Source organism: Mandrillus leucophaeus, unplaced genomic scaffold, assembly GCF_000951045.1.
Source record: "Mandrillus leucophaeus isolate KB7577 unplaced genomic scaffold, Mleu.le_1.0 Scaffold798, whole genome shotgun sequence".
NCBI lineage: Eukaryota > Metazoa > Chordata > Mammalia > Primates > Cercopithecidae > Mandrillus > Mandrillus leucophaeus.
Window position 1 is genome coordinate 538,701 of NW_012108674.1, and position 23,495 is coordinate 562,195.

Genomic DNA, 23,495 nt, shown 5'->3' on the forward strand with positions numbered 1-23,495 from the left:
TCCAAAATATGTAAGAACTCAAAAACTCAATAGCAAAAAAATAAATAACTAAATTTAAACATGGGCAACAGATATATGAAAAAATGCTCAACATCAGTAATCATTAGGGAAATGATGAGATTATTACTTCCCACCTGTCAGAGTGGCTATTATTAAAAAAACGATGCAAGATAACAAATATTGGTAAGGATGGGAGAAAAGAAAATCTTTGTACACTGCTGGTGAAAATGTAAATGAGTACAGCCATTATGGAAAACTGTGTGGAGATTCCTCAAAAAACTAAAAACAGAAAAACAATATGGTCCAGCAATTCCACTACTGGGTAGGTAGTCTAGGACTTAAAATTAGTATTTTGAAGAGATAGCTACACACTCATGTTCATTACAGCATTATTTACAGTGTCCAAGATGTGGAAATAACTTAAGTATCAACCCAGGGAAGAATGGATAAAGAAAAAGGGAACTATATACACAATGGAATACTACACAGCCTTAATAATGAAGAAAATCTGTGTTTTGAGGCAACATGAGTGAACCTAGAGGACGTTATGTTAAGTGAAACAGACCAAGAACGTAAGGAGAACAATTACATGTTCTCACTTATATATGGAGTCTAAAATAATAAAACACATAGAAGCAGAGAGTAGATTAGTGATTACTGGAGGCTGGGGGTGGGGAGTTTGGGGAACGAGAAAGATGTCGGTCAAAGGGCAGAAAGTTGCAGTTAGACAGCAGGAATAAATGATAACTATTTAAGTTGATGGATATGAAATTAGCTTGTTTCAATCATTCCACATCATTCGTGTGTGTGTGTGTGTGTGTGTATATATATATAAAAAATATATAAAATAACATCACTGTGTACCCCCATAATTCTATGCAATTATAATGTGTCAAAAAATTAAATTAAATTTAAAAAACTAAGTTTAAAAAAGATCACTCTGTTCAGTGTTTCCTAGGGTAAATAACTTTTTAAAATGATGGATGAAATAAAGGTAACATTTTTCTTTATTTCAAAAGAACTCTGAATTTATAATGTTGTGCACTAAGAATCTCTAAAAGGAGATTATACTGTAAAGCATCCAGCATCACCACCTCTTTGTTCCAAAACCAGGAAATCTCAAGGGGTGATAATATTGTGTTCACTTCCATTTATGCAAACTGTATGTCTATTGGAAAAGGCCATTCCACACTCAAGGACTTCATGTCACATATTTGGGCACTTCAGTGCCTTCAAAATATTAATATAATTGGAGGTTGAAAGGTTCATGCTGTCCCAAGCAAAGCATGAAGTGTTTCATGAATTGGTGGAAAATTAGGACCAGCAGGATGTCATGTGTCCATTTCAGTGTTTTGATTCTAGGGAAATCCAAGACAGTACATGATTGATTAGGATTAATTGTATTTACTTACATAGTTCTCTTTGTGGATGTTTTCATATGAGCTGGGAAAGCACAACAATTAAGCAGACACCTTTGAATTATTCAAGCTGATGGTTGAAATAGCCCATTAATATTTCAGATCACCCCCCTGTACAAAATAATTCCTACGTTAGTTCATCTCTCTGCATTAAAGCGTCTGCACCTGAAAAAATTAAAAAGCTTGGGCTACATTTTTAAAAAGTCTTTCCAGCTATAAGTGGTAAGGATTCTATTACTTACTTAAACAGTATATGAGGGCCACATTAATTAGAGTGTATATCACCTAAGCTTTCTCCCTTTTTCAGTAATTGACAGATCACCAAGGCAAATGATGCTTAAGGCAGATCAGATATCTGTGTGGAAACGATAAACAATAGCAAATAATAAACAGATTTTACTTATATATTAAATACTGTTTTCTCAAATTTAAATATTTATTGAGTATGTACTCTGAGATAAGATAGCGACTTAAAACACCTTTCCACTCAAGGCTTGGCACTTAGCACAGCCTGACGTCACTTTTCATGTCATCCTAAGTCTGTTTCCAAAAATGTGGTCGTGAGACCACCTACCAAATCATACTCGCTGGAAAAGCTTATCGATGAACATTCCTGGGTGCTAATCCTCTAGGGACGCAGATTTCATAGAGCAGGCTAGAGCTCAGGAATCTGCGTTGTTAACAAACTCCCCAACAGAATCTCATGCACACACATTTAAATACCACTTCCTCCAAGATGTAAATCACTGTGCTGGGAGTATAGCCAAATAAATAGTAGACGAGGGTCTGAGGTAACATCAGAGTAACAGGAGATTAATACCTCTGCGTTCTGGTAGCTCCCCTCACTGCATTCTAATCAATGGCAAGGAGGTCGCTGCTCCTCTGTTTCACCCCTTGTCTTGTCTGAAAGGTAAACAAACTTCGCCTAAGAAAAGCCTCTTCCAGAAAGTAGTTTCGCCAACAAGTAGGGGAAGGGAGCAACAGAGAGGCTGGAGATCTAATGGGGAAAGATCTGCCTTAAGCTTTTTTTTTTCTCAAAAAGTAGATGGAGTTTGGAGAAACAAAGGTGATTCCAGGGTTCACTGTATAAACTATCCAAATGGATTTAGAGATAATACGAGTACATTTGGAGCTAAGGCAAAGATCCAGTACACATATGATAACTCAATACAACTAAAAACACAGTCATTTGATTTTTAATGAATACAAGAATTTTAATATGCTTCCAGACCTTGTTTTTCTTGTTTCTATTTTCTTCTATTTTTGAAGTTCTCTGTATTCTTGAATGTGGACTTTTTTCTTTTATAAATCCAGTCCACTAATGCATACAAAGCTCTTTTTCTGCCCTAAGGCTAAGAACATTCCAGGTGAACTAATCAATCAATTTTTGCCCATTAAGAAAGAGCACTAAAATAAAAAGAATCCTAACCTTTTGATGGATCTGCTAGTTGTTTGCTAAATACTTTCTTTTTTTAATGGTAAAACACCAAGAGGAGAAGCAGACTTTCACCTTAAGGAGAGGAAAAGCTTCCAGTTCCCAGGGAATTTGTAGCATTTGGGGAATTTGTACCATTTGGGGAATTTTTTTTTCAAATCCTGGAGTATTGGTCAACCATAGCATCACTTGGTGATAGTGGTGTTATTTTTAGTTAAGTCTTTCTAGCCCAAGTTGGAACATGTGCATATTTGAAATGTAGAATAAATGCTTTTGCAAAACAAACTGAGAACCAGGCGTGGTGTCTGGCTTAACTGAATACCTAACTCAGCAATAGCTTTTGCACAGTGTTGTTCAAAGTATCTTCCTTAAATTTTCAGATTCTTTGCCTTATATTATAGAATTGATGGAGTAACTGATTTATTTTGTAGGATCTGAAACTCCCAACTTGTTATTTCCAGGTTCTGAGTGTTATACGACTGAACCTATTGGTAATATGTGTTGTTCCAGCCTAATGGTTAAATGAGAGAAGTTCATGAAGAAAAATGAGATATGATGTTGCATTTCATGAAACAGCTGTCTCAGCCCAAAGAAATGTTTCTCTTATCTGTAGAAGAAGATAAAATAAGACATAGCTGACCAGAGATCTTCCAGTTTTAAAAGTTTAACAACAACAACAGCAACAACAACAAAAAAAAACAGATGTTTCACAAGCACAGTGTCTAGCCTACCATGGTGTTTTACTCTGGTCTTCTGGTGGATGCTTTTCCTCAGCTGAACATATTCCTAACTAATAGTGGAAATCAATAGAGAAATTGGATTCAGGTTAGAATCCAACTTAGCTGAAGCCATTATTACTTCAAGCAAGAGATACATAAAATTAGAGAATGACAATCTGATTTACTAAATTAATAAGCACACCACAACTATGTTTAACTCAGTATTGTGGTTTTAAAGGTCAGAAGTAATAGAAAAAATCAATCCATTTCTCTCTTCTTTTCTTTTTTCAGGTTTTTGACCAGACAAGCCAACCTTTTTCAAGGTAAACAACATTATACCATTCTCCAATTTGTTGGCAAAATCCAGCAAATTGTTATTGGTTTTAGATAAGTTTTTGCTGTATGTCATGAGTGAGACATTCAAATGGTGCTCAGAATTAGAGTTTACTGGTGATGTTAGTGATGTGAGCATGCTATGAATATTGCTTGACTAAGTACTGGACTTAACAGAAATTGAGAGAGAGAGAATGAGAGAGACAGTGTGTGTGTGTGTATCTTTTTCTTGCCCAGTCAGCCCTTTTATGATACAGCAGACTCTTTGTCTCTGATGTTCAAAGACAGAAGAAGGTTTCTTTGTGAGCAGCTGTGGCAAGGCCTTGCACCTCTCCAAAGCCTATTTTGGAAGAATTAGAAAGCCAAGTGCCCCCAGCACAGCCCTAACCTTTCAGCTTTGGTGAGGCCTTCCTGTCCAACTCCAGCAGGAGAGTATTCGCCAAGTTGTTTAACTCTCCAGGAGTATCTGTAAAAATTAGCAATTGAAGATGTGCTAATCATATTAAATAACATAATAGGGATCCTTTTTTATTTCATTAGAAAATCAGAATGCATCTGATGTGCACCATCTGGTTTGTGAATACAGGAATAAGTTTTCAAAAGGGCACATTTCCAAGTTCTATGTTTCATATGCTTCAGAAGGAAAAACCTGTAAGCAGCTCTATTTTTAAGGAGAGCAATGCTAAAGCTAATAAGGTTGGGGTGGATTTGTAGTATGTGCCTTTTCTCCTAAACTACATGTGTTTGCAATACGTTTGGCAGACATGTCCTGTTGAGAGGCTGGGCTTCCAACTGAAAATTTTAAAGTTCTCCATGTGTTAATTGGAAAATAGAGAAAGCTATCATTGTAGTAGAGCCTCTGGCTTCCTAGATATTAATTATAGGTCCATCTACTCATAAAGACTAGTATTTTAAAGTTATCTCCTATTATTTCCTATGTTAATTCTAGAGACTGTAAGTTTTCAGATCATGGAAAAAGTCAAGTTAAACTGCATTATGTATTGTATGCTTTTTAAAAACGTCTTTTACATGCAGTCACTGTACATAATAAGCAGAAACAAAATAATAAAATATCAGATTTACTATTGCTACCCCCATACTGAGTTCTTAAAATATATTTTTTATTTAAACAAAAATATAGTTCTGGAATGTAGTCATCTTACTCTATGAAACAGAAACATATTTGGATCACAAACCTGCTTTAGAGGAGTAATTCCTTCAGTTTCTTCCATAATTTTTACAAGTCTATACAGTAACAAACAGGATTTGTGAGGCAATATAATGCTCTTCTTAACCTCTCAGTAATTGGAGGCATCATCTGTATGTATTCCACAAGTCCAGCTCATGCTGATGAAGGAAGTATAATTACATTAGAGGCAATCTCATCTAAGGTAATTACAATTGTCACCGTCAATCCAATTAAACAGGATAACTAACTCTACTGAGTCAGAAGCACCATAAAGCTTTCTGACTAAATCCAGGCTTTGGGATAAGGATGTGATTAGAATTTTGAGAATTTTCATTTGCTAAAATACTGTTGCGTATACAAATAGATAACAATGTTGGGAGAGGGGATTGGTGGGGAGAGATTGGATATAGATAGGCTTTTTTTTTTTTTTTTTTTTTTTTTTTCATTTACTGGTCAATTTCTTATTTCTAAGCCAGAAATCACTGTAGATTCTCAGCATCAAACTTCAGGCCACACAACATCATTATGGAAAGGTTACCCCAGCATCACAACATCCCAATGCTCTACTGTTCCCATCTGGCCTCTCGTCCTGAATCAAGCCTGGATCTCATTATTCCTTCAGAGACCTTTCATCTTGTTCCAGTTGTAACGATGCAAAATACCATCTCCTGAGCTCCAGCCCTGCCTTTGCAAGATGGAGGAAGTTGGCTCAAATAACAGTCCCTTACCCCTGAAACTCTTGCACTGGTTTGCACAGGGTCAGTGTGGGAGGTAACGTGGAACATCACCAAGAATTACAGAGGTATAATGACAAGTGGATAGGATGCACTTCTCAAAGATTTCATCTCTGTCTCTATAGTCCAGGCAAGAGGATAAGCTTTGGATAACAGAATTCAGAGAATGAGAAGTGGGAACGCTACTGGGCACTGTGACTAAGACTGATAAAGGGCCCAAGTGAGATGGCATATGCTTTCATTACATGATACACTATGTGAAGATACTGGTGTATTCTTTATGGTTTTTCATATATAAAGAGATATAGGAGATAAACTTCTTCATCAGGGGGTAGGAGGGGAGAATTTACAATCTGATGTCAATGGCTCCCTTAGTCACCACTCACCACTCAGCATCATCTCTCAGAAGCCCACACCCTGGCTTTTCTGTCCTGTAGCTGGGACTTTCTGCCTGTCTCCATTTCTTCGTATGTGTTTTTCATGCCTCACACACTCCTTGCCACTCGTGGTTGCCTTTTCTCTTTGTCCCTATAGGAACTTCCAATCCTGCTTTAGAACTTACCTCCTTCAGGAAAGCAAATGTCACTGAAGTGTGGGAGTGGAGTGGAGAAAAGACTAGGTAGGAAGAGAGCCGAGCTCAATTTTATATTCCACGACTAACTGGTTCTGACTTTCTCAACAAGTCACCAAAGCTAGCTGAGTCCGAGTTCCTCATCTGTAATATGAAGATGTTACCATCTGTCCCGCCAACCCCATTTTACTTAATTTCATTGTGAGTGTCTAAGGTGAAGTTATGAATGTGCAAAAAGTCCCTTGTACTTTATAAATTCCTTAGAAATTTCAGGGAATATATATAATTATTATTATTATTAAGTCCCCTCCCTCTCGCCCCAATTACTTCCTTTTGTTGACTCCTGCAGCCCTTGCAATTTAAATGGTGCTTCTTAAAATGCCCTCTTTTATTTCCTGGTATGTTGTTTCTGTTCTTTCTGTTTCCTTTTGAGCGTCTAAGAACCTAAAGGCTGGCACTATGTTGCTTACTTCTTTTCTGTTTTTCCTAACATTTAATTTATTTTCTGACCCCCTGAGATAGAGTGATTTGTCGAGGCATTGTATTGTGTTTATACCCTCTTTTGTTTTCCTCCCACGATTGCAAGCATACAGCCCAACTTAGTCTTGAAGAAGTCAGGCTGCAGCATCAGATAACGAGCATAGAAAGGCCCAGGTAGGAACCAGAGGCAGAGGCCCACTGTGATGCTCTTGGCAATGACTAAGACCATGGCCTGACCCTGGGAGATGGAGAGGAGGCAGTGTCATAGTGCCTGAAATTGAGTTTCTTATCTTTCTGATAGGATAGAGATCAAAAACCAAATTAATTTGACTTTAAAAAATAAAGAAAAGAGACATTCCTTGCACATCCAAGTTTGTGGACTAAAACTTTACTTAAAGAAAGTCCTTAACACATAATTGTTATTACAGGATGCAATTCCTAAAAAGATTCTAGAATATATCCGGTCAGATAAACTTAAGAGAAAAATAGAGCCAGGAAAGTCTTGAGCTATTTCTTTTCTTACGGGTAGAAGTGGGTATCCTTCCGCTACTTATTTAAAGAAAACTAAACAGGGATATGCTAATAGCTTCAATTAAAATTATGGAAGAAATAGTCCAGGAGACATATTGAAACTTGAAACCTTATGAGATTGAATTAACTATTTTAAATATTCAGAATTTTCATTAACATACAATATATGTTATAGTTACAATATTTGTTATGTTTGAAATTCAGAGAGTAATTTGTTAGATTCTTTCTCTTTTAAAACTCTAGGATCCATCCTTGGTGGATTTTATGACAAGGCCTGTAAAATGGAGTGGCTATAAGGAATTATTCACTGTAATAGTTTGCTGGAGTGCAGTGGTGCGATCTCAGCTCACTGCAAGCTCCGCCACCCGGATTCATGCCATTCTCCTGCCTCAGCCTCCCGACTAGCTGGGACTACAGGTGCCCACCACCACCATGCCTGGCTAATTTTTTGTTTGTTTGTTTGTATTTTTAGTAGAGACAAGGTTTCACTGTGTTAGCCAGGATGGTGTCGATCTCCTGACCTCGCGATCTGCCTGCCTCAGCCTCCCAAAGTGCTGGGATTACAGGCATGAGCCACTGTGCCTGGCCTCACTGTAATAGTTATCTACTGCTGTGTAACCAATATCCCTGAAATTTTAGAGCTTAAAACAAGCATGTGCTGTCTCACATACTTTCTGAGGGTCAGGAATCTGAGAGCGGTTTTGTGCAAGGTCTCTCAGGAGGCAAATCTAAGATGTTGGTACCTCAGCCATCTGAATGCAGGGCTGGGAGTGGAGGGTCCACTTCCCCAAGGGCTCATTAACATGGCTGTTGGCAGAGCCCTCTGCTTCTCATTAACTATTACTAGGAGGTTCAATTCCTTACATGTTCGCCTCTCCATAGGCCACTTGAGTGTCCTCAAGACGTGGCATCAGATTTCTTCCACAATGAGTGATCTGAGACAGAGAGAAAGGATCAGATAGGAAAAGAGAACAAGCAATAAATCCAAAAGTCTTTTACTCACACCAGTCAGCTCAGACACCAACTGGGTGTCCAACAATTCTATTCAATTCTGATACCAGTTCCCAGAGTTAGTGCAGACACCCTGGGTCAAGGGCTTAATCCCATAAGACTGCTCCTACTTCAGATGCCAGCTGCCAATGGAATGTCTAGGCTACCTTTCAGGAAACAACACCTCCCCGACTCAGACATTTCCCTGACCACATCCCCGATCCCCACCAGGCAGCCCAGGATCAGTAATTTGCTAGAATTACTCACAGAACTCAGGAAAGCACTCTACTTGCTATTACAGGTTTATTATAAAGGATACAATTCAGGAACAGCCAAATGGAAGAGATTCATAGAAGATATGGGGGTTGGGGGCTTCTATGCACTCTCCATGTGCACCTCCACGTGTTTACCAACCCGGAAGCTCTTCCAAACTGCCATTGTTTAGGGGCTTTTATGGAGGTTTTATTAAATAAGCGCAATTAATTACATCACTGACCATTCATGAGTAACTCAATTTCTAACCCCTTTTCCCTCCCTGGAGGTTGGGGGTTGGGGCTGAAAGTTTTAAGCTTCTAATCAAGGCTTGGTCTTCCTGATGACCTGCCTCCATCCTGAAGCTATCTAGAGGCCTGCTAAGAGTTACCTCATTAGAACACATATGCTCCTATCACCCTACTACTTTTTTTTATAGAGAGGGGTGGTGCAGGGTAGATTTAATTTACATAGTAGCGACTCAGGGCCCAGTTAGAGCTGGCAGAGTTGGGGAATCTATAACCCTAAATGGCATCCCCCCTCCCCTTCCCCCTTGGAGACCAGTCCTCAAAACACTTGAATGGGGCTCTCTGGGTTGTACAGAAGATAGTCCAGTTGAAAACAGAGAGAGATCTGAGTATAAGGCTGTCCCCAAGTCAGGGGAAGTCCAGGCCTGGAGATAGTTCTCTGTGTGGTGGTCCAGGGGTTTGAGGGAACAGGGGTTCCCAGGGCTTTAGGAGTTCCGAGCCAGGCACTGTGGACAAAGATAGAATGTCTTTCTTATTATATCACAAAGCCCCAGTACCTTTTATGACCTAGCTTCAGAAGTGGCATGCCATCACTTCTGCTGTATTCTCTTGGTCACAAAGACCAATTATAATACAATGTAGGCGGGAACTGCATAAGGACTTGAATGCCAAGAGGCAGGAATCATTGGAGCCCATGTTGGAGGCTGGCTGCACATCCACCATGATTTTTCTTCCTTTATCTACAGATGTTTCAAGGAAATTTGGTGTCCCCTTGAATGTGGTTTGAATATGCTCATAATGTGATTCCTTGGCTAAATGATGATATGTTATCTATTTACATTACTAAACTCTTGGTGGCCCTTGCACATGTGAGCTGTTGAAACAAAAACTTGCTTGAAATTCTCACAGGAATTCTCAAGGCCTGAAAATGGTATATGTGTCCCATTCAAACTGGCAATGGAGAGCTGCCTGGCCCAAACCACAGAACCTGGGCTGCACTAATATTCCTGCTGCTGAATTGTGCCATGACCTCCGATTTCCCATCCTTGAAACCCAAGAATCAAGGGAGATGATCGACATTGAACCTTCTTGTGCCAAATTAGAAACTAGCCTAAGAAGGCTCAGATAAAATTGTTTGATAATTATGATAAGGACCTCATCAGATACCTTTTGGTGAAGGTGAGATCAAGGGTCTAGGAACATGTTTAGGTGATTTGTAGAACTTACATTTCTTTTTAAAAAGGAGTTTATTAAAATCATATATAACTTCCCCAGTCAGTCACCACATACTCTAATTGACCCATAAAATGTTATTTCTGGCATGACACTTTATAATTGACCAATATGGTTAGATCACAGATCATATAACTAACAAGCAACCTTAGAAATTTCCTACTTTCTCAATTTATGGATAGACAAATGGAGGTTCATCAAGATTAATGACTGTCTCCAGTAACAAAGCAAGCTAGTGGCAGCAGCAGCGTGTAACTCAGAACGTCTGGATCCTTGTCCCTTTCCACTTGCCTACTATACCAAGTAGTTGGTGTGTATTTCCTCTATCATGCTAGGTAAATATCTACTTATCTTTTATTTAAAACAAACAAACACACAGTTTGAGAAGGAGAGCATTATTGGCTTGAAGGGAAAAGTGCCAGTGTGTCTAAGAAAATATTTTCATTTAACAGTACAGGCCTAATGAAGATGCAGTCCTCTGTTTTATAAATCTTGCAAATGTGTAACCTTGTTCTTATGAGAAGAAGCTGCTTTGGAGAACCATGAAATATGGGCTTCTAGCCCATTTACATTGTACTCTGTGACATGTGAGGTATTGATGAAGCATTGGAAGGAGTACACTGGCCTTTCTTTAAAGAGAGAGAAGCTGGTGGAAGATAAGTGATAATTCTGCAGACAGGCAAAAGGCCTAGGGAGAGGATGCCAGGAGTATGCTGGGCTTCTGCCAAACGTTTCTCTGGCCACTTTGTTTTCCTGTCATTTCTCTTTGTCTTATCTTATCCCTTTCAAAGGTTTTTGCAGTGTCTGTTATAACTGTGGTCATAATTTGACCTAAGAGAGTGCTGTATATTCTCCATCCTCAAGATTATTATTTAAAATTTTTCCAGCTTACATGTAAACAAAGACCGTTCTTTTTGCAGTCAAGATAATATTATTGTGGAATGGTTTATTTGTGTGCTGAGTGGGAGTAGACTTGAATTTTCTGCCATTTCCTTAAAGGAACATGATGATAATTTACTTCCTTAGATGATTTAAAAGATATAAAAATATTTAATCCATAGATTACTGATTCATAAACTTCTCTACCTCCTCCTCTGTCACTGGCAATTCTATTTTCTAGATTAACCTCAATGAACTATTAATGACCAAAAACTAGACTAATTACATATACTGGGGATGATTTTACTTTCAGAGGAATTTTCATCTGTAGACTTCAACAATAGAAAGTGAGCTTCCTCCTTACCTCTTTTGGTGAGGAGAAAACAGTTATACAATACTTGATTTGCTAGATTTTCATTAAAATTGCAAAGTTACCAACTATTATCCGGTGGAGGATAGCTACTTTTCTTGCTTTTCCTCATTATTCCCTTCATAATTTATCTTCCTGGTTAAATAGCAGTTTCAAGAACTCATAAGCATCAAATCGCCTCCTATATTTGGGTATGAACATATATATGTCATTGCTTATAAAAGTATATTATGTGTAAATCATATATGTATGTATAATCCTTATATAATATTTTCTCTAGATCCAAATTCAATAATAATTCAATCTCCTTCTGCCCAAAATCCGTATTTTATTCATCTGAAGTATATATATTTAAATCATACTTTCAGCACCTTGTTTCTGGTACAATTAAATGAACATTTGTAATGTTGAATCCTTTTACCTTTGCATGTCATTGTAACTTCCAATAATTTCCTACAGGACCAAACTATAAATTATATAAAAATAAGCATTAACACATTTTACTCCAGGAATTGTTACAGAACACTCTGCTTTTGTCTAGCCTGTGTTCACATATTTGATTCTGGTTCATACATTTATAGAAAACATTATAGGTGAGAATGTGATGCATTCTTCCTGTATTCATTGAACTTACATAAACACTCGATGCAATGGCTTAATGTTGTATCATGAATTTTCACTGACTGTCAGACTTGGGACATTTAACCGGCCACATTAGTTGTGCCATAACACAGATTGTGTCACAAATAGAAGAACGGAGTAGCCATAGGGTTTCTGGCTGTAACTTTTGCATGTATGGTTACCATTGTAGCCCATTACGTAGATCTTAATAAAAACATTTGTAAATGAAATAAGAAGATACAGAGGGAAGGAGATGTGTGTATACCATTCTACAGTGGAAAAACCATGTTGAGATATATATTTGGGGCAGTATTCACTAGTTTATTGTGACCAGCATGTTCCTACATGTTTGGAGCTTGATGTAATGTACAAATATGAGTCTACAAGTTTAGAAGCAGAAAACAGAAGACTTTTCAGAGGCCGATTTTTTCTTCCTATTTAGGTATGTATTTGCTTAACTTGCCCCTCAGTTGAGGAGCAACTCCCTTAAACTTTTGAAGGTACATATATGCAGGTCTTAATTGACCCCAAAGGAGGCCTTTGAACTTCACTGCTTCTAAAACGTATTTAAAATTTAAGTCTTTCTGCACTAAAATAGCGTATATATGTGACGTGTAAATCAAAAGGCTTACTAAATCTTTATCCCCGTAACCCAATTAACCTGGACTTATCCCCTACTTGCTCATGCAGGAAGTCCATGACTGTAAATGTGCCCCTCTCAGTCCTGCTAGGCGTTCCCAGGTGATATCGCATGTGTACTCAGAAGCAATTTTCTCAGCACGTGCATTTACTTTACTTGAGGCTCCACCAGGAAGGACACCCTCTCCCACTCCCTGCCACTGCCCCTGCAGCTTCAGCAGCCCTGCTGCCTTTTGCAGCATCCATTAGGCACTGCATGTGTGCTCTGTTCTGCCTAATGACCCTGTCTTTCTTCCTGCTGGATCCAGCCTGGTCATTATCTCCTGGTGGCTGCTTTGAAGATATCCAGACTGTCCAGCAGCCTGCAATAGAGTAAGGAGAATTGATTTCTTCTGTGTTTAAAGAGGGGTCCTAAGGAAGTATTTCTTGACTCTCAGTGAGTTACACAGTTTAACACAAAAGTTCTGTTTTTGCTTCTAGCCCTTTCTTCCTCCAGGACCTAGCCACGTTTCACGATACAGGCCATAGGCTGACTTCCTACTCTTCACCAGTGCCTAGGAAACGTATATAAGCAAGATTATCTCCGCTGGCTCTCTCTTCCATTGGGGTGGGTTCTTCCCAGAAAGATAATTAGTGCCACAGTCTAACCCTATTAGACTTCTACTGAGCCACCACATAAGATCGACACACATGCCCAGCTTTATTTGAATTCCAACAGTGGATTCACCTTTAACCACATCTCCTCATCCTCAAGAAAAACTCTGGGCTCTATTTGAATACATTGTGTGATGATACCTTAATACCTGTGTGATGAAAAGTTGCAGACATGTCTAAACCTTAATGATGAAGAATAACAGGCTGAAGCTGAGGCAAACGCCCCCGCCACCATGTGTACATTTATCATTTTTCACTCTTTTGAAGAAATCACTTTCATCATCTGCTTCCTTCCTAGATATATCTCACTCATACAGAGTATAATAATTTATTCTTGGTACCATTTTTCTTCCAAACTCTTAATATAAGTAGCAATACTCTATGCTGAAATATTAAAAAAAGAAATTTTCCCGGCACTTACGTGTTTTTCCACTGCTGAAAATATAGTTAATAAGCTACAGAAATGCCCAACATGGTTGTTTCCAAAGTAGAGAGCAGAATGAAAGAAAGCAGGACAGGAAAGGAAACAGATACTCCTATAGCTCATTTCAAAGTGGATTAAGTTATTTAAGGAATGACTATATGTTATATGGCAGTTAAAAAGATTTTAAAACATGTAGATATGCTCAGAGCATATGTCTTTATATGGCAAATGGCACACAGATGACTGAGACTTTATCATCATTCCTAATGTAGGTAGCATCTAGTAGTGAGAACATATGAAATCCCAGCCTAAGGAGGCAACACAAAGGCACCTGAGTCAAGGTTGCACATAATTGATTAGCCTACCCGCCGCCACCTTCCTACACACACACACACTCTCTCACAGACATGCATGCACACAAGCACACACAAACATGTAGGAGTCTAGGACTTAGTTGCAGAATCTGTGCTACCGATACCAGTCTTTACATTTGTCTACATTTCAGCTCCAAGATACCTTGCCTTTTTTATACCCTAGTTGTCTAATAGTGATTGAGTGATGACAACATGCTATCATATGTATTAAAAGATTTTCCAATACATTTTTTAAAAGTGGGAAAATAGTCAAAATTTTGTAAGATTTGGAAAAATACTCAAGCCAAAACATTAAGTGAAAAACCAGATTATAGCACTTTGCAAACAATATGATGAACGTGTGTGTGTGTGTTTATATGTACAAAGTACACAAAATATACTCATCAGTAGGCTGACATAATTACTGGGAATGTTTCTTGTAGATTTTTCTAGAAGGTCCATATTTTCTTTAATTTGGTAAAGAAAAAATGGGGCCTTGTATAGAAACATAAATCTTAGAACAATGTTTACAGATAGTTAAGACATAAAGGATTAGTGCAAATGTCACAGTCCTGGAGCACTAGAAAAAGCATTAAATAGTTTCTAAGGAAGGAAAGCTCATCCCATAAGAGCCACTAAAGTGAAAGTTAATAAATCAACGTCAAAAGTTATGTTTTCAGAGAGACTGTGGTTTTGATTAAGCTGAAGCAAAGTGGCCACATTGAAGTGGAGCCAGTGCACGATGGAAAATACATGTAAGAACTGCTTAACAGTGGCATTGAGAAAAAGGTGCAAAAATAAAGATGCCAGGTGAAAATAGAGTGTGAGGGAATGAAGGGGAAATGAATAAGAACAGAAAGGAGAGATGTGAGTTTCTGCTCCTTGGCTTTATCCTGAGTTTAGATAATCATGTCTATGAAGTGGAATTAGTTGGCTAGGAGTTGAAGCTGATTGGTAGGCACAGGAATGGTTGTTCTGGAGAGAACGATTTAGTCTCCAGAGTATAAATTTCATAACAAAAACAATGCCCTTTATGCTACCCCTGAGGCCATACCATTGTCCATTTGCATGTTTGGATTTGTAATTGGCTCCTTAAAAGAACTGAATCTGCAGTTTGGTGACCAACCTAAGGGCTCATGGTGGCTAAGACAGAACTTCCTACTGAGAAAATAAGCAATTTTGAGAACGAAATACAAATACAATGCAATCATCAGTCCCTTGCCTACCTAAACAGAAGAAATTCAATATATTTCTTCCTTTGGGGCAAAATTAACACAGTAAATGATTACATTAGAGAGTAATGCTGTTAAAAATTGGTGAAGTGTAAGAAGCTCTTATCCAAAATGATGCCATGAGGGGTAAACTTGTAGATACCACATGCTCCTTTTCATAGTTATTACTTGTTTTCTCTAATTTCCTGGATTTCTACTGTGGTTCTCACTGTTTCTAGTGGTCTCCAAACCCTTCTCATTTGTCGCTTGCATTGTGTCTGGGCTTAGAAAATGTTTGTGTCAGAGAGCGAGGGCTCAAGGAACTTTCTTGTGAATGCAGGGCATGGGCTTTAACACTCAGACTTTTATGAAGATGATTTTGACAACTCAAAGGCCTTGTTTATTTTTTATTGTTTTATTTTTTTGGTGTCTGGAATGTTGAGATTGACAAATAGGTGAGTTCGTATAAATTAAGTGATATCAAACCATTGTTCTCTTGGCAACTTGCTATAAATCTGCAAATTTTACAACTTATTTTCTAGATCTTGTAGTTACAAACACATTAACAACGCTAATGTAGAATTTAAAGTGTAGAACACATTTCAGAATGTTGTCAGTGTTTTTATGAAAAATATAATGTCGGTGAATTTTAAACTCTATGGAGCCTACCACTACACTTTATTTTTCCATTATTTTTGAGATAAAGAATACCTCTGATTATTCTAAAATCTAAGGAAGTTCAAATACGTACATCTCCATAATTTGGAGCTAAACAACTGTTTGCAATCACAGCATTGAAAAAGCCTCTAGCCCCACACATACACCCTCACACAATAATCATGTTTCATCTGAACTCACTCTATCCTACATCTTCAGTTGATGGGAGGGTAAGTTTGAGACTCATTTATTCATTCATTAGGTTACATTTTAAGTTTCCCCTGCATTTTCAGCACTGTGTTAATGAATATTTCGTGCATTCCTCATCAAATATTTATTGAGGCCCTGTATGCATCAGTCTCCTCCCAGGTTTTGGGGGCATAATAGTGAACAAGACAGACAAAGCCTCCTCAGTCAGAAAGCTTAAAATTCTCTTGGGGGAAGATAGCAAACAAATGCACTCATAATACAAAAAAAAAAAAAAAATACCATGTAGCACTCACTTTTAGAATAAGATACTAAGATGAGTAACATTTAACATTTTTCCTTTGCCGTCATGGTGCTTACAGCACAAATTATAAGTAAAGGAAATATTTATAAGTACAGTATATCTGGACCATTAAGAGACCCCCAAAACTTTATTTTTAAATGAATCTTATTCTTTCAAGGAATGTTTAAGTTTAGTACCATTTGTACAACTTAATGCCATTAATACTAAGTGACAGTTAAGAAACACACACACAAACAACCTGCCTCAAAACATAGTTACAAAGCACGTGCCCAAACCACTTCCCTGGCATCTCTCTGGATGATCAAGAATCGCAGTGTCCATTGCAAACACCTCATGCAGCACACTTAGGAGTTTTGTCAGCTCCCTCCAGTCATGGCAGGTGATACATAACCATTCAGATGGTTCGAATGGGTCAGCATTGCTACTGTTTGTTGTATGCAGTGCCAAACTCCTTCTTTAAGTTGACAACCCTCATTTAATTCTTTGCAGTTCAAATCCCTCTTTCTCTCCAGCCTCTTGTTCCCCTCTGAAAGAGCTGAGCTTCCTGCCTAGAGTCATTTGGATCCTGGTTGGAGACATGAGACCTTATGCAGTCAGCCAGTCAGTCCCTCCTCCCAGCTCCAGTGTCTTTTACACATCTATCCTCATAGCCCTTCTGATCTCACTAAGTACTTTGGTGCACATATCAACTCCCCAGTATAATTTGCGTTCCCTAAGAGTTCCCACCCTCCAATCTGTGTAGATCCAGGACCTAGCACGGTTTAGGATCCACCGTCATTGAAATACAAGGCTTAGGAGTCAGACCCTTCTGGGCTTGAATATAGACTCTGTCACTTAGCATGTATGACACTGACAATTTACTTATTCCTTGGAGCCTCAGTGTCCTCATCTGGAAAATGGGGTTAATAACAATATCCATCCTACAGGTTTAATCTAATGATCAAATGAGGTAACATTTCTCTTAATGTCTGGCCAATTTTTGTCAATATTTGGCCATTATTTTTATTACTATTTCCTCCGTACATTCAACAGATACATTTTTCAAGGCCCTAGTATTTGCCAGCCACAACCTATTAGGGAATGAGCCTGAAATGTCTGGAACTCAGGGTGAATCCCAGGGTCATTCTAAAAATGTTTTCTTCAACCAAGTAAAGTTGACCTTCCATATACATAAATTATGTATGATTTGCCCAACCGCAGGTCAAAAATATTTGGAAAATAGCAATAAAAAATAATACAATAATAAAAAATACAAATAAAAAAATGCAGTGTCACTATTTACATAATATTTACATTGTGTTCAGTATTATAAGTAGTCTACAGTGATTTAAAGTACATGGCAGGATGTATATCAGTTGTATGCAAATACTCTGCCGTATTATACAAGCAACTTGCACATCTGGATTTTGGTATCCACAGGGGTCCTTTAACCAATGGCACAGATACCAAAGATGACTATACATGACAACTTCCATGACCCTAGTTTTCTCACAGTTACTTTCTCTTTTTGTAACTGTAAAAATTAAGTCTTCATTTATACACACAAAAAATAAGTGTTTTTTTTAAAAAACTGTCTTCTTGTGTTTATTTTGCAAAGATGAGGAAGTTTTAGGGTTTTTTCATCTACTGCAAAAAAAAAAAAAAAAAAACCTTGTCAAAGAAAACAAATAAGGAGTACCCAAGGGTCACAAATTCTAATGTATTTGAATACTTGGCTTCAGAACCTTTTATTACCACATCAGTCCAAATGAGTATAACAAAAGGAGAGAAAAGTGTGCCACACATAAGAAGGAAATTCTATTTTATTTGACACTCATGGAAGCCCTGTACAGAAATTGTCTCTTTGTGAAAGCATTTGCATTAATGAAGCAAAAATATGAAAACCATTTCAGATGGATTGTTAAAAATCTGAAGTGGACATGAACTTTGCATTTTAAATCAAAATGTATACAGTGTCGTGAATTATCCAGTTACTGAAGAGCACATTTTCCCTCTAAATGTCTGGGAAACTTCTAACACATGTTGAGGCCCAATTCAAATACTTAAATAATACCTCCTCCCCAAAGTCTTCCTGTAAGTTAGCTACATCCTCTTTGGGTCACCTTTAATCCTTTGTGCATATTTGAGTATGATTACATCTTATTTGAATTAATATTTACTTATCTCTCACCCTCTTTCAACTGTCATATACTCAACTGTCTAGACCTTGACTTAAAAATCTTTTTTGTTTTTCTTTTTTGAGACAGAGTCTCTCCTGCTCTGTCGCCCAGGCTGGAGTGCAGTGGTGCAGTCTCAGCTCAGTGCAAACCCCGCCTCCCAGGTTCAAGTGATTCTCCTGCCTCAGCCTCCCGAGTAGCTGGGACTATGGTGCACGCCACAATGCCTGGCTAATTTTTTGTATTTTTAGTACAGACGGGGTTTCACCATGTTAGCCAGGATGGTCTTGATCTCCTGATCTCATGATCCACCTGCCTTAGCCTCCCAAAGTGCTGGGATTACAGGTGTGAGCCATCGCGCCCAGCCTAAAAATCTCCATTTTCAATGCTCTACTGGGTTATAACACAATGATAGGTGTTTAAAGAGAGAGAGAGAGTATAAGAATTATTGACTGTATGTGATTGCTCTCCAAAGAGGGGGAAAAAAAAAAAAAAGAAACTAGATGATCCTAGACAAGGTATTGTTTAAGTGTGTAGATATTTGTGTGGGTAAATGATGCATCTGTGAAAGGCTTGGCTAAGACAGAATTTGTGTGTCCTTTCTGCCTACTGGGACTCCGAGTATCTATGATGAAGAAGTAGATGTTGAAAATAAAAGACTGTACACCCAGTGTTGTATAGACTGTACACATTTCTTTCTTAACACCTCGCTCCCTTTCTCCTTTATGGAATTCAAACCCCAGCCCTCTTACCTTGTCCCAACAGCTCCATGACTTTTAGACAGCACTGCACATATGTTGAGAAGTATTTTAGATCTCCTTAGCAGCTTCAGCTGAACTGCTAAGAAACAGCTGGTCATGCTTTTTTACACCTGAATTTCTAGTCACATATTAGCCCAGGGCCAAGACTTACACCAGCAAACTTAGCTCCCAGGCATGATCGTTAGCCAGAGTGAGCTGTTGCCTTCTGTGAGCTCAACAGTGAGTTGCTTGCCAAAGTCATCACTCCACCTTGATCTCCTGGTTAGTTGAGTTCAGTCAAGATTTCCCTCAGAAGCTGGAGCTCGTTACTGTTTCTCCAAAGTCTCTTCCAAGGTTACCTACCTTCTCTGGCAGAGGATAAGGAATTCATCATCTTTCAGACTGCAGTCTGTTGCTTGGAGGATTGGAGGAAACTGGCTGAGAAAATCATAGTTAGTAGTTGATAACGGGCCAATGAAAATTAGCTAGACTAAGGGGACTATGAAAAGTAGCTGCTAATGGGACAAAGTTTTACTATGTATTGTGTGATGAAATTCAACCTCTTTGTGACCTCTTTAGGAAGGGGTCAGTTAAAACTTCTACTGTTTTTAAAACTTGCCACAAACAAAGTTTGATTTGCTTTGAATGTGACACCATGATAGAAGTAGGCTTTCAGGAAAGAGGAAAATGGCCAGTTTTGTATGTTTGGTTTGGTTCTGTTTCTTTATATTTTTTTCCTACTTTAGAACATACAGGAATATTGTAGAACATTCTCTCTTTCTTTGAGAAACATTTAGCACAGTTCCTAAATATACCCTGCAGAGTTAAATTCCTGTGTTTAGTTTAGACTGAGATCTGTTGACCTAAGGCAAGACTTCGACAGATTCAGTTTTTCACCTGCAAAATGGGATGGTACCTGCCTCTTAGGGCTGCGCTAGAGATTAATTTAGTTAATCTATATAAACACTTAGAACATTGCCTGGCACAAAGCAAGAGCTCGATGCTGTATAACTATGAGTTACTCTTAACATCTCCCTCTCATTTGAGTTCATTTCCTCCAACTGACATTTCACTGGGCATCCATTTGGTATGGTCCTGATAAGATGTCTGTTCTAATTCCTTGTCTATTCTCCCTTAATTGAGTTGATTCTCAAGGTTAATGCATTTTTATTGATTTATTCTTGGGAACACAGAAGACAGTTCAGAGAATATTCAAACTGGGAGAAACAATTTTGGCCCCAGTGTAGCCTGCTGGGTGACCTAACCCTTGCTGGGCTTTAATCCCCTGTCTGTAAGCTGGGGATAATACTTATTGGCACTCTTTCGGTGCTTAGATGGGTATCAACAACAATAACAAAAAGCTGAGTGATTTGTAAATATATAGAGTTAATAGGTACTTCATAACTGAAATAAGACTGTCCTAAAAGAGCAGCTCATTTATTTGAAAAACCATACAATCCGAGGAGGGGTACTCCGATCCTGACCTAGGCAAGCCACCCTCTGACCGAGGCTGTAAAAGGACTGCCCTGGAAAGCAAAGGAGGCTGGACCAGCAAAGCAATTGGCTAGTGCCTTGGCAACACTTTCAGAAGAGACTTGCCTGTGGCTCTGTCTACACAAGCCTCTGAAAAGTAAAACATTCAATCAATGAGTTGCATTGTCTACTGAACACTTCAGCCGATCAATGTGGCTGATCTCGTCACTGAATTAATTGGGTCACTTTTCTGTGATGTAGCTTTAGGGATTTTTGTGTGTTTTTCCCATTATAGAAATAGTAGAGTTAATCTCCAGTCTGTATTTAGCTTCACGTTTGACCTTTGCCACTTCTCTGTGTTGGAAAGGACAAAAAGAGGAACATAACTGAGTAAGAATAATCTCAGAAATAAGTGTATGGTGCAGCCAGAGTTGAATGACTGCTATAATACAGAATAACTTCCTAGGTAACATTGAACGTGTTAACTGAGTGTAAATATCAGATTCTTCATCTGTACAAGAGGGCTATAATAGTAACCTCTTAGGGAGGTTTTGAAGATTCAGAGAGGTGATATGTGTGGTTAGGCTTTGTGAAATATATCATAGTCAGATACTATAGAAGGAGTCGCTCTATCCATCTGGGTCACTTTCCAGAGGTCACTTTCCTTTACCTCCAGAGGGAGGTAAAGCTGGCATTTCTGGAGTTGAACCTATGGGCCAGAAGGGCTGTGAACTAGTGCACTTTTGGGTAAAGGAAAATTGAGGGGGAACTCAGCCGACGTTGCAGGACTCAAGCACAGGCATTTGTGCTGGCCAGGTAGTTTCCAAGGCAGTAGCACCCTGGCAGAAAGAGCCAAACCACTAAGGGAAGACATATGTTAGTCATCATTTAGACTAGACAAAAACGACTTCCTTGCCTCCTGGTTGTTTCCTTTTATCTCCTTTGGAGGGAATTAGGCTCCTCACTTGTGTGTGCTGGATGAGTGGTGGAGGAGAGCATCACATCCATCTTCAAACCTTTAGTTAAAGCAACGCAAGAGGGTAGGGTGCTCCACACCCATAGCTGACATCTGCTTTGACAAGCAGTGGAACGGATGGTGGCATTAGATGACAAGTCACACTTGGCCAGTGGGCCTGCAGGCCAGAGCCCAGGTATGAGGACATGTTCCTTGGTCCTAGATAAAATAAGTGGAGTAAGTACAAAGTAGTGAGCTTTAGCCAAGCTAATATTCTTTTCTTTTTAGCAGTGCTCCTTAAAGTGTGGCCTGCAGACCAGCAGCATCAGTATCACTAAGGAACTTGTTAGAAAGATGGAATTCAGGCCCACTAGACCATATGAATCAGCATCTTGGGGAGAGGCCCAGAAATCTGTTTTTAACAAGCCATCCCGGTGATTTGGTTTGCTCACTAAAGTCTGAGAATCACTGACTTAATGGAGTACTCTTTAGTGTGAATTTGAGGCACCAAAATGACTTTTTAAAATGAAATGATGATGAAAATGAATGGAATTTTTGTCCACCTTATAACATCCTTACTTGGAAAAATGTAAGATTAGCAACCCTAGGTCATGTTTATTGCCCTGGGAAATCCAAAAGAAAAATTTCCTTCAAAGACCTTCCAAAGCTTAGATTTTATTATTTGAATTGATTTTTGTCTCCCTGTTCACATTACACCTGCTATTCAATACAGGATGTGACTGAGAGGACGTGTCTTAGAAAAGGGGTGGCAGTGACAGTGGAACCAGGGATTACAATATGACACCCCAGCCTGAACTCACTACTTGAGACATGGTTCTAGCAGGTCATAGCACAGTGATCCTCTCCTCCTTTGCCCAGACAGCAAGCTTCTGTTAATGTCATCTGAGACTTTACTCCCTTCCTAAAGGGCAGTCACACAAGATCACCGCCTCCTGCATGCCCACCCTGTGCACATGCAGTGAATGTTTTTGAATTCTTTAAATGGGTATGTCCATTTGCAAATAATCTCACCCCTGGGAGCGCCAAGGAGGGAGGGTCCCTGAAGGGAGGGCACGTGCCCAGGCTACTCACATCCTCTGGAGGCAGGGGAATGAGAGTATCTGCTTCAGCATGTCCGCACTTGGTTCACTTTATTCTCAATATCAAGACAATGGGGACTTCTTGTAATTTCAGGGCACAGGGGAAAGTATAACTAATATTTAAAGTTTAAAAATTGAGATGAACATGCAGCCTCTGGTTACTTATTGATCTGGTCCTGGGTTATTTTTAAAAAAGCAAATCAGCCAGCTGTGCTGACTCTCCATGTATTCATCTTCCTTACTTCATCATCCTGTCAGCGTGTCATGATCTAGTGGGTACTAAAGGCAGTAAATTAGGAAGTGGTGGTTGTGGCTCAGGGGTTTCACTTGCCTTTAAGAATATATATGTGTGTGTGTGTATTCTTTATTTGTGCAAATATTATTTTATTGTGAGTGTGGGTTTTTTTAACCTTTGGATTAGTGGGGTTCAGAGGAATATGTCTTAGCTACTCATCTCTCCAGTGTGGCAGAGGCAAGCTGAGGCAGGTGAGACTCTAATCTGTCCCCAGGCTGGGGTATAGTGACCCAGGTTAAGTGCCCTGGTGCATGCCACCTGTGACCCAGCTCTTGACAGCATGGAATCCTGCCTTTGTATAATAGGAGATCCCCAACAGAAGAA

At 38.9% G+C, this 23,495-nt stretch overlaps 1 protein-coding gene across 2 annotated transcripts in view; it reads left to right on the top strand.

Annotated features, from left to right (window-relative positions):
- Positions 1–23,495, top strand: part of SEMA6D (sema domain, transmembrane domain (TM), and cytoplasmic domain, (semaphorin) 6D) — a 585,322-nt gene that overhangs the window by 407,996 nt on the left and 153,831 nt on the right. For both annotated transcript variants that reach the window (XM_011967277.1, XM_011967274.1), the window contains one exon: positions 3,864–3,895. The gene's annotated coding sequence lies outside the window, so the exon portion shown is untranslated. The remainder of the gene's footprint in view (positions 1–3,863; positions 3,896–23,495) is intronic.